This window comes from Malania oleifera, chromosome 2 (genome assembly GCF_029873635.1).
Source record: "Malania oleifera isolate guangnan ecotype guangnan chromosome 2, ASM2987363v1, whole genome shotgun sequence".
Taxonomy (NCBI): domain Eukaryota; kingdom Viridiplantae; phylum Streptophyta; class Magnoliopsida; order Santalales; family Ximeniaceae; genus Malania; species Malania oleifera.
This window is the reverse complement of record NC_080418.1, coordinates 76,039,108-76,052,573: the sequence shown is the minus strand read 5'-3', so window position 1 is coordinate 76,052,573 and position 13,466 is coordinate 76,039,108.

The following is a 13,466-nucleotide window of genomic DNA, read 5'->3' as shown; positions in this document are numbered from 1 at the left end:
GGTTAAGGTTGAGGCCAGCCTTGTGCTAATTGACCTAATTGTAATCAGTGCCACTTCACCCTTAAGTGAGCTAATAGTGGAATCCTTGAGCTTGCAAGCTAGAGGCGATGACGTAGGCACAGTTGGCCGAACCCTGATAACATATCGTGTGTTTGTTCATATTTTTGCACTTTATATTTACCGCACGTATATGTTACTATGTGAATGATGCGCTTGATTTAAATTTTTGTATATTATAATTATCATCGTATTTGGAACTGCATAGAAAGACCCTAGGTTGTAATATTCAGCTAACATCTAGTTCAACCTAGGGAAAAAGTTTAAAATTCCAATTCACCCCCCCCCCCTCTTGGGAATACACCAATTCTAACAATTGCCTTTTTATTTTTCTTTTTAGAATCTTCCTTAAGTTTTGGACAATCCAGTTTTAGGTGTCCAACTTTCTTGCAATTATAGCATGTAGGTAGTTTTTTATTTGTTTCTTTCTTCTTAGCCTCTTCCTCATCTGATTTTGAGTTCTAAATTTTTCTTTTGAATTTATTCTTCCTTCTTAGTATTCTTTCAAGTTTCTTGGATATGAAGGCTAGTTCATCTTCTTCATCTTCATCACTAGATTTACTACTTCTTTCATTCATGGCCATCTCATAGGTGAGAAGGGATCTTATGAGTTCATCTAGTGAGGTGTTTTTAAGATTTCTTCCTTCCGTTATAGCTATGGCTTTTGGTTCCCATATTGGAGGAAGTCCTCTAAGGATTTTTCGGATCATCTCATAAGTGGAGTATGTTTTTCCTAAGGCATTTAGGGAGTTTATCATGTGTGTGAACTTAGTGTACATATTAGTGATGGTTTCATCTGGGTTCATCTTGAAAGCCTCATACTCACCTGTCAATTCTACTATCTATAACATCTATAGTTCCTTCATAAGTCACTTCTAGTTTATCCCATATTTTTTTGGCTGATTTACATGCCATGACCCTATTCAATTCATTTATATCAAAAGCACAACATAATGCATTCATAGAACTTTAGTTTAATTGTAACATCTTATGGTCATTGTCGGTCATGTCTTTTTCTTCTTTGGGTACTTCTTTTCAATCTACAAGTTTTGTAGGAATTAAGTCACGATGTGTGACAACCTTCCAAGCCTTCCACTCCATTGTTTAAAGATAGATTCTCATATGTTGTTTCCAAAATGTGTAATTTAAACCATAAAAGATGGGAGGCCTAGTAGAAGATTAACCCTCTCCAAAGGCAGCCACTCCTAGGTATGGCATATAGATATTTATTTAGCTACTAGTTAGGATTTGCTACAACCCCTCTCTGAAACGAATTGAAAGTAAAGGAGTTGTCCCAAGAGGGGGGCTGAATTGGATTATTAAAATTTCTTTTAATTCCTTTCATGAATTCTTAACCACTTGTTAATCTAGAAATCACACAACCAAACCTTATTTGGACAACCAATCCACAAACCAATACTTCAACACAACACAAACAAAATTGGTTTATAATCACAAGTTCAGTAAAAAATTAATTAAGTTATAAACCTTTATAAATAAGTGTAAGTATGGTAACTTGAATACTTTGTAGATTTTTAGATATTCTTCCAAAAATTAAATTCAACCAAAAATGATCAAAACATTATACATAAGTTAGATTGATTCCAACAATGCTTTCAAGATTCAACACTTTAATAACTCAAAGTAATCAATCATAAGATACAATATGCAGCACTTTGGCAATTTTCAGCTTTGTTTGTAACCCTGTGTATATGAATTTGATTCAAGCCCTATAGAGAATGAAATTTGTCTTTCAGGATGATAAGCAATATAACATCCATACTCTTCCCAAAATTCATATTTGAAATAAACCTTCAATTAATATGTTTTGGGTGTTGACCAATCAACGTACTCCATTATGGTTTCCAAAATTAATATTGATCAACCAATGTACTTCCATTCGATTTTCGCAAGTCCCAAAAACAAATTAATCTTTACTTTATTTAAAATCCACTCCACGTAGTTTTTATGATTAGGAAATTTAAATCATCCACATAGTTGATATATCCTGGAAATTAAAGAGAGTATGGAAAGAGAGTGACATCACACGTTTTTTACGAGGTTCGACTTATCCCCAACCTACATCCTTGCCTTTGGAAAATACAACCAAAGGATTCCACTATGTCGTTCCTTTCTAGGCAGAACAAACCTTTTACAAGCGACGCCCCATGTTCAAATACTCCTTAAGTAGGCTAGAGCAGTGCCTCTCCAAGCGATACCCCATGCTCGATCACTTCTTCAATAAGCTAGAGCAGTGCCTCTCCAATTGATACCCCACACTTGGTCAATGATAAAACAACCTAGAATCATGAAGAAACAAGAAACAATAGTTGCATACAATGACACTCTCACAAAGAGCATATTAGTACAAATTTAATCACTATGTACTTCAATAATCAAATATCAATATGAAATACAATGAAGCTTAAGAGAATTTATCACTAAGTTCCTTCTAGATTAGAATTAGCAACTCAGAACTCAGAGGTAGGATGGATCAGCAACTCAAAAATTCAGCAATTCAAATTTTGGAATGAGTGAGCAAGAGAGAGCTTTGTTTGCAAGATAGCTTTCATCAGATTTTTCAATTCTTTCTTTCTTGATGTTTCATTTGATTTGCAAAACCATGTATTTATAGGCTTAGAAAAGTAATTTTGTGATACCCAAGTTTTCATTAATTTTGGGGCTCAAGAAACCTTTATTTTAAATTTAAAACATTTAAAATTTCTAATCATTAACAGTGTTAAGACGACTGAACTATCGGGTTCAGTCTTCTGATGTTCCTTAAAGTACTGAAAATTATTGTCTGGACACAGGGTCAGACGACTGAATTGTAGGTTCAGACTTCTGAAGTCCCAACTCAGACGACTAAACTGAGGGTTCAGTCTTTTTAAGGTGTTCTGTCTGTTCTGTGTTTCAACAAATAAATCTTTTGTTGACTAAACTAATTCTTTAGTGTTTTGAAGAAATTCTTCAGATGTTTGAAATAAAACTTCAGTTGTCTGAGGGTGCATCTTCAGATTTCTGAGGGTACACCTCATTCGTATGGGCAAACCAACTTCAAAATTTTCTTTTTTTTTTTTCAAAAATCCTTTTTGCTCTCTTGCTTTGATTTCTTATAAAACATTTTCCGAGTTTTTAAATATGGTCTCTAAGTCCATAATTTACCTTAGAAGAGCTTTTATCATACTTTCATAAGATATTTAAATACAAAGAACTTACATAAATACTTCTTATGACTTTTGACATTCTAAACCCTTAAGTCTTCATGTTTGTCTTTAGGCTCTCTTGCTTTGTCTTTCTTTGGCTCCATCTTGTCTTCAAGCTTTAATATACTTTAAGATTTTTAGCAAGTCCTCTTTAACATCCATGCTCTCATGATTTTCAAGCTTTATTTGGACATATTTTTTTTGGAACATATGCTTTGAATGATCCTTGTGAGCATTTGACCTTGTGTTCACATATTTGAATCCTGAAATATCATTACTTAACCAAATATATTAAAGTCATCTTATTTGTTATCATCAAAACAAGATTTTAAGTCTTGTAAGGCCAACATGTATTTATAAATTTTGTAAAATTTGACCGTTAAGGGACACACTTTGAATTTTGGAAAATTTTAATTAAAAAATTAATTACATTTTAGCGCTTAAAAAATTTCAACCCCAATAGGTTTGGTCAACTGACCAAAAGGTCAGTCGGCTGACCTTACATAAAGATTCTGAATTTCTAAAGGGGTTCTATTGACCTAAGGAGGTGCCGGTCGGCTGACCAAAAGGCGATTCCAAACCTTGGTAAGTTCGATCGACCATGGCATAAGGCTGGCCTGCTAGCCCTGATGGCCGATCGACTGAGGCATTTTTGAATTGAAAGGTCGGTCGACCAGGCGGTGAAAATGTGGGCAATTTAAAAGGCCGGTCGACTGAGCTTGTTACGTGTTAAGCAGAGCCGATCAACTGAGGTCTCAATCTAGGCTAAAAATCTCTTTTCCGTCGACTAAGCTAGTTTGAACTAGCAAGGATCGATCGATCGAAGTCTTTATAGTCCTCATTTTGGCCCTATTTTTGTCCCAAATTCATTTTAAAAGGCCTTATTTAGCCTTTTATGAAAAGGTTTTTCATAAAACTATTGGGTGCCCTAAGGTCTATCTAAGGTTGTCTGAGCTTAGCAATTCACATCATGTAGATGCATACATTATTACAAACTGAATATAAAACTGAAAATGCATTACAAAATAAAACAAATGTCTTCTTCTTCTTCTTCTTCTTCTTCTTCTTCTTCTTCTTCTTCTTCTTCTTCTTCTTCTTCTTCTTCTTTTGCTCTTTAGTCTTCATAGAATATGTCATATTGTATAGGATTTAAGTCCTTCAGGCTTCCATTACTATTTCCTTAAGTGTGTGTTAAATTAATGGACATGTTCACATGTTAAATGCACACATAAGTAACTTATGCTTTGTCAGCATCAAAACAGGGATTGGACTCAAAATGCAAACAATCTCCCCCTTTTTTATGATGACAAACACACCAGAGAAAAATGGGTACAACCTGAAAAGGCTCCTCTTAATAATATGCATAACTAAGAATATGTATAGCACAAGCATATTCAATAAAGAAGACATTACAATTTAATCATGCATTTAGTTTTAGCATTAATGCACAAATGCTAAAATATTTACCCCTATGTTATTTAACCCTATATTTGTCTCAAAACAAATTCCCATTATGGTCATAAAAATCATTTATCATTTTGTTCCTAAGTCATCTCCCCCTTTTGGCATCAGCAAAAAGGTCTAAACTAAGTGTAAAACGATTTAATCATTTAAAAAACAGACTTACTTAGCTTAAGAGAACTCACCTTCTTGAAAAAAAATAAATTCAATTTGTTTAGAAAAATTCTCTCCCTTTTTGGCATTTATTCACACAAAGCAATATAACTGGTCATTAAAAAAAAAAATGACATGATAAACATGGTTAGACCAAAGATATCCTCAAACCATTACATTTTATGCATTATATAAGACCCGCAAAAGATTGAAATTTTAAAACATGCGGCATATGAAAAGGTAGGTTTGAGCATAAAATCATTTTAACTAGTTCACATGCATTTTATGTATAATCAATGAACCAGTTATGCAACACCCTAAAATTTTTTTTGATATATACAAATTTCATGACACAAAATTTGTATAACAGTTTTAATAGCACATGTCATGAGTTCATTTAAGCACCCAGATAAGAAATAAGATGCATTCTTTATAGGTTCATTTCTTGAAATTAATGTATATATATATATATATATGTATGTATGTATGTATGTATGTATAAAAAATATATATCCCCTTATGATTTTTGACAAATACTGGGAGTTATGCTTGCTAAAAAAGAAACTTTAATTCGAAGATCAAGCAAACAATGTTTTTCTAGTTTGGCAATTAAGAGCATTCCAAAGTATAACTAGAAAAAACAACCATATGGATCCCAAAGATATTAGAAGAAAAGATAGGGATCATATGGCAAACTCTAAAACATTTGTGGCTAAGCAGTATTTTCATTCAAGATATTCAATAAAAGCATTATATTTAAAACAAGCAAGACACATAATGCTTAATGCAGATCTAAGTTAGAAGTTTGGGTGAGCACAAGAAGATGGAAATGTAAGTTCAAAAGCTCCCCCTATTGATTTGAATACGTGCTTAGATGCAATGAGTTTAAGATATATTGTGGGTAAAAAGAAATTCATTCTATTAAGCAAACAAGCCACAGTAATTTTTTTACCTAAGCCTAGAGTAGGGAGAGCATAAGTAATGGAATTTTACAAAATCTCCCATTTTGGATTTAAGAGCAAGCTAGGATAAAATTAATCACTTATAGTGATATCAATTGTGAAAATTCATTAAAAATAGTATAAGCAACAATTTTTCATTCTTAATAGATTTTACTAGATATATGTTAAACAATTTGTGTTTCACTAGTAAAATCATTCTTAGAACACATGCACCACAGATATAATATTAAGTCATGTGCCATGTGTTCATGCATACCAGGAACAATCCATATCAAAGATGATTCTATAAAGACAAGATATGATGTTCAAGGTACTTGAAAGATTTAGGACTCAAAAAAGTAGAACCAATGAAGATGTGAGTCCATAGGGCAGGTGCTTTTAATTTTTTTCTCAAGGATGGGGCTTAAACTCCAATGTATATTTGCATGCATGCATACTTGTATTTTAGTTCAAGGATGATGTACATTTGCACGCACTTATCATATATTCATCTTTTCAAAGTATTTCAGCATGCATCAAATATTTCTCATTCAGTACATAGCATGACATATTGCATTTCAATTGAAAATACAATAGCCAGTCAGGGCTATACTCAAAGGTTATGCAATAGGGGTTCAATAAGGATGAAACAACTCAAAATACATGATGAGTGTGAGCAAGATGAAACCTCCCCCTAAGTTATGCAATTGTCCTAGTTTAAGGACTATCATCAAAACATGTAACGTGTGATTGCAAGGATGATGTTTTACCAATTAGGTCATGAGTGAAAGTGCATACCCCAAGGAGTTGGACCAAATGGTGTCCATGAACTAGTCCTTCCTAAGACAATAAAATGTGTACATGTTTTAATTTATATAGAATTTTAGATTTGACATGTGCTAACCTATTCAATTGATCAACATCATAAGAAAGAGAAATCAGTTGCTTATACTAATCAAGGAAATATGCCAATTAGTATAAGCAATAATTCTTGAATTCCTTTAACCCGACTATTGGCTTTTTGAGTCCGATCTCTATTTTGATGCTGACAAACCACCAATATCTTATATATGCATTTTGTGTGTGAATAGGTTTTCATTTCAGCATGAATATAAGATACCGATAAATGGATGCTAGAAGAACTTGAAAAGCGATATCTTCTAGCATATTTCATAAGAACGAGAGAACAAAGAAGAAGAAGAAGAAGACATTTGTTTCAATTTGTATATGCATTTTAATTTTTATTATTCTAGTCTATAATAATGCATGCATATGCATGAAATGATTTGAATGCTCAGACAGAACCACAGACAGATTGACTCTAGGTCCCTGCATATAATTTTTCTAAAAATCAGGACAAAATCCTAAGTGTGAAAGGGCTTCGGGCGACCGAACTGTGTTCGTTGAAAATGCCTCTATCAACTGAATGGCTGACTAATCAACAAGTTTGACTTGGTTCAAGCTGTCACGCCCCGAACCCAAAAATGGGCAACATGGTTTGAATTAGTAACCTAACATGTCCTTGTATCATACAACATCCATGATACTATGCATTATAAGGGTCCGACCCCGTAGGGTTTACGTATACCCTATCTATCATCACATACACAGTATATGCACAACAAAAAATTCAACTTAATACATTCATAAAACCATACCAGAGTCTATAACAAACAGGATATAATTCCCCAAAATACACACATACCCCGAGTGTCTACACAACCCAAAATGACAACCCGACCAAGGATCAGTACTTACACAAGTACTTCTATACAGCTAACCAACCACCACTCTCCTGAAACGAAGGACGCTAGTGTTGGCTATTCGAAGGACCTGAAAAATATTTGTATGATAGGGGTGAGACACCTCTCAGTAAGGGTGAAACAGGCTATATCAGTGTGTTGATGCATGAGTTTTATTTCAATAGCAAACATACATTTCACAATGCTAGTATTTTCATAAATACAGTTCCGGTATACATAAGATATAAAAGCAATATGATCTGGTGTTATCACACCCTTTGGCCTAAGTCGGACTGTCTGGTGGTATTTCACACCCTTCGGCAAAAGCCAGATGGTCTGGTGGCATTTCACACCCTTCAGCAAAAGTCGGTGCCCTCGGTAACCTAGCATAGCATAAGCCCCCACAGTGTTGAACCAGTGCAGGTCTGGTGTTCTCACACACTTCAATAAAAATCGGTCAATCTAGTGGTATTGCGCACTCTTTGGAAAAAGTCGGACATCAAAGCATACGGTCTTATTCTGACTTGGTTCAATATCTCAGCCTATGACATTTTAATTCGACCTGCTTTGATATATTCCCATCGGTATCATCTTGCCAAGGAATTTTCACAAAACCTGGAACATTTTGGAACTCACCTCCCTATATCTCATTTTGAATAATTCACAGCCTACGGTGGTTAACCGACGCGCTTTACTACAAAATACGTCATTCAAATTCACCATCTCATTCCACATTCATTTAGGTAAACAAACAATCACATATTAGGTATTCCAAAAATACAATTTAAAATAATCAAAGGCACGGTCATCTCTATATCACAATTTATACTAATATAAAGTTTTCCATAACAAATGGAGATGATACCTGAAACCCCCAATTTCCCCAAAAATGGTAATCCGAAAATCTCATAATTTCACCCGATAGATTTTCCCAAATAAGTAACCAAAATATCTGTAGAATCGTAAACTACAATTTTACCGATTCAGATTACAAAAAACAACTGACATAAACGGAAACCCCTTATCTTTCTTGAAAATCGAAACACGAACTTAATTTGTCCAAAATAATGACATGGGACCCCCAAAACCTAAAAATTGAAGAACAATACTTCAATATATTCACAACTACTACAGATCTACCAAACCATAAATGAAATCAAGCTCTTACCTCGATTTTGAATCAAAACCTAAAAATCCTTGAAACGAAATTCCAATCCGCTATAAACGTAAAGATTCTTCTCTTGATCCTCATGGTAACATTGGATCGTTGATTCGGGTAACAAAAGGCCTGCAACCCTAGAGAGAGAGAGAGAGTGGTTTGAGTTCTAGAGAGAGAGAGAGAGAGAGAGAGAGAGAGATTTGAGTTTTCTTAGCATTGAAGAAATGAAAATGATATTTATAGCCCTTTTGACCCTGTCCAATTTGTTGACGAGACGTCGCCTTCTTTGATGAATCATCTACGCATTTTGTCGACGAACCGATTCCTTTGGTGATGAACCCTATTCCGACATTTTACAACTCATTTGGTATCTCTTCGTCGAAGAGGCTCTAAATTTCGGCGACAAAGAGTATAAGGGCATTCATTGATGAGAGCAATGGCTTTGTCAACGAAGCCTGCTAAATTTACCTTTTTACCCTTTTGTTATTTATTAAATCTGAAGTTCTCGGGTCGAGTTGTTACATAGGTGATCGAACCAAATTGAATTGAGCGTCCCCGAGCCACTGAACCCTTAAGCACTCACTTTTCACCTTCCTTGGGTGCCCGAACTTCACTTTCAAATATGCCTTGGGCTACCGAAAGTTCAAGTTTGGCAGATCAAACTTAGGACCAGGCGACCGAATCGTGGTCTTTTGAAATCGCCTTCGGTTCAACTACCTGAACATATTTTTAGGCACCTGAACCTTAAAAATTCGCTTTTTCTCTTGTGTCTGTTCGAGCGACCAAATTTCAGGTCAAGCACCCGAAACTCTCGAGTTGCTCATTTTTAACTATGATAATTAAGGTTAAAACTTAATTGAACTTTTCTAAAATTTCCTAATAGGTCCCTAACGGTCATAATTTTTAGAAAAACTACAAATGCCCCTTCATTTGTCAAAATTAGTAACTTTGATTAGCCATTTTTTTCTCTATAATTTTATCCAAATCAAAGTTCCCCCAAAAACATTTTTATTGCAAAAACTCTTTCATTGGGTCAAATCTTTTACTCTCCGAGTCTCTCTTTATTTTTCTTTAGAAAATCTTTTCAAAGAGAGTATATATTTTATTTGGGCTTTTACTTGCTCTGATTTGCACATAGATTTTCAAATGCATATATTTTGTTTTGTGCAATGTTTTAAAAACTATAACCCTAGGTTCTCCTATGTCTTATTGAAAATATTTTTTGGAGAAATATTTGATTTAGGGTTTAAATCTTTGAAGTCTTCATCATACATATTATGTTCAAAGATTGGAAAAATATTTTTGAGAAACACACCCTTACTCTACTAAGCATACATTTCATATCATGCTAGAGTGTTTGCATTTGAGATTAAATGTGTACATTTTTGTTTGTATTTAGAAGCATTGTATTATGTACAAAATTGGTTTTTTATTGTACTGGTTGGGTTCAACCCATTAATTGAACTAGGGAGTCTCAGTCCCGTTAGTGCGACCAATTCGGTTCAGTCCAGAAATTGAACTCGGGAGTCTCAACCCCGTAAGTGAGACTAGTTCGGCTCAGCCTAGTAATTGAGCTGGAGTTTTCCTCGTCCCGTAAGGAGAGGATATAAACAGCTTCTGCTTCGCCCGGTTAAGTGAGCAGGTTTAGTGGATTCCTTGGGGGGTATGCCTAAGGCCAGGATGTAGGCTGGTTTGGCCAAACCTCAATAACAAATCTTGTATCTCTCTCTCCCTATCTCATTTAAATTACTGCACTTTAAATTTAGTATGTGTATGTCTATTTATTTACTATTATATTATTTGCATGCACACCTTTATCTTAAATGAGATATGTTGCACACGTGTATGCTTGCACTCACAGTTTAATTAGTTTACAAACACGTTTGCATTATAAATGGGATATGATTTGTGGTGACTCAGCGAAACATTTAAATTAGCCAAAACGTTTTTTAAATCTCCAGTTCACCCCCCCCCCCTCTCTTGGGATCACACCATTTCCAACACCAACTACACTAATTATTTGTTAATTACATTTACCACCCAATCAGTATAGTCGTCCCTATAGGCCACAAATGCATCATAATATATATTAAGGCATACTATAAAACTTATGAACCTTACAACAATCCATATCTAAACATAAAGATTTAAAAGCTGAATATGGCATTCAAGGTTTTTCAAAAAAGCCTCAAATATTCAAAAAGGCGAAGTGATGCATGTGAGTCCTTTATGCTCTTACTTCTAGGAATGGAGCTCAGTTCCCTTGAATGTGCGATAATTATGTAAGGATGAGATTTAATATTCATTTAGCTTTCACTCATCCCTTCAAAAACATTTTAAAATTTATTTTTATCATAATCATCTTATCATATGGCTTTGTTTTTGGGAAAAATATCACGAAATTTTGGCAACATGCCGTTTATAAATTGAACATTTTCCCATTTTACCATGTACCTGAAACCTGATAGATTCAAGCAAGCAATTTATAATAATCTGCATCATGCATATACCATTCAGTTTAAGCATTCGAGAACTTATATTCACTAATAGCATGCAATTCACGTCACTACATCAGTCATGCAGGTGGTATTCAGTACAAGCATGCATTTGAGTAGATTTATCAACAATTAATACAAACTATCCATTAAATAATAATTCATTTTGCAAGCGATGGATAGTGGCATTTAGCTCAAATAAATTGTCCATCAAATACAATTAAACTTTACGCGAGGGATGGAAAATGATGTGCAATTCAGGTTAGCATAGAGTTCATTTTAATTCAATTATAAATTGTCCATCAAATGATTTAGCATTTGGCAAGCAGAGGACAGTGGCATTCAACTCAGAATAGAAAATCATCCATCAAACATGATTAAGCATTTAAGTGAAGGATGGATTGTGAGCATTCAAAGTAATGATTATAATTAACTATCCATCAAAGAACTTAAACATTTCAAGAATTATGGATAGTGATTAGCAGTTCAAAGACAAATCATCCTTTATGAGGTGATAAAATATTTTCAAAATTGAGCACATTTGTTGCCCCTTAATTATGCAGCCAAAAGAATTTTATATTCAATTAACAGCATTTGGCATAATCAATATTTTCTAATATGGGGATAAGCTTATGAATTCCTTAAATTTAACTTATCATTTGACAATGATTTTATCATTTAAGCTCAGTGATGAGTTTAGGATTATACATTACATAGCATAGGATCAATTTCCTAAAACTCATTACTATGTGATGGACAAATTATGCTATATCTGGAGATATATATATATATATATATATATATATATATATATATATGTTAATGCATATATTGCATTAAGAATCTTTTAACCATTAAAATCATTTTTTCCATTTGAATGGGATTTATTTAAACATACTTATGAGATTTAATTCAAAAACTGATAGTTTTATATAAGCATGTTATAGCCAATATTTTCATATATTAACCAATCATAATTATATGCATATATATCAAGCTTAGATTGGATATGATCACTAAGACTCACATATTGGTTAGATTTTCTTAGGGTTCTCAGTATGACAATAGTGTGTATAGGAATTTAAAATATTAAGCCCAAAACACTATTTAATCATTTAATGCATTATGACCCCTTATATATATATATATATATATATATATATATATATATACAAAGTTCTAATGAGTATATAAAAATTCCTTTAATATGAGCCTCATAAGATGTCATGCGATTATAACTAGAAATATCATATGATTCACAACAGAAATAATGCAAAATATATCATGTGAATCATAATATGAATTATTCAATAAATTAGAAGGAGGACAAATATACTTTTATGTTTTACTCCTTCTTAAATGTTTAAGCTCAGAGTGTTCTCCTCTCTCTCAGATTCTCCATATTTCATATGGTTCCCAATATCCATAGTACAGTACTAAACATGATCTTTTAAAGAAATTAGTTACTAAGGCAAAATATAAACATATGCATGACACACAAATTAATGATATTCATAAAGTTCATGTCATGCTCATTCAAATCATTTTCTTGTTTGGAAAACTTTGCATTTCAAAAATTATTTTTCTATGGGATATGATTTCCTTTGACAAACACTTTCCAAAACCTCCATAAACTAATTTTACAGAAACATTTTCAATTTCCAAATGGTAAATTTACAATAAAAGCGGTGGAAAATTTGCAAAGGATTGGACCTCAAAATAGGGACACCAAAAATGAGTCATTGCAATCTTTATGCAAATGTGGTTAAGCTTATTGCAACCGACCTCTGATGCCAATTAATGTAAATGGTGTGATCCCAAGAGGGGTGTGAATTGGAGATTTAAAAATTCTTCCTAGGTTTAATTCAAATAACAACAGTATTTCACAACATAGGGTCATTCTAAGCATTCTCAATTCCCCAAGTAATGAAGTATGCAGATATTTAAAATAGATATGGAATTCTCTACAAATTAAATATTTGTATACAAACATCACATCATATCCCATTTAAATTTAAAGGTGTGCATGTAAAAATGATTTACCAATTAATGCAATCATACATAAGTGCATCATATCTCATTTAATTTAATGTGTGCATGCAAGTAATTATAGCAATGAACAGACAAACATACACATGTGGAAATTAAAGTGCGGAAATATAAATGAGATAGAGGGAGACACATACAAAAGATTTGTTATCGAGGTTCAGCTACACCAGCCTATGTTCCCACCTTGGCATACCCCACAAGGA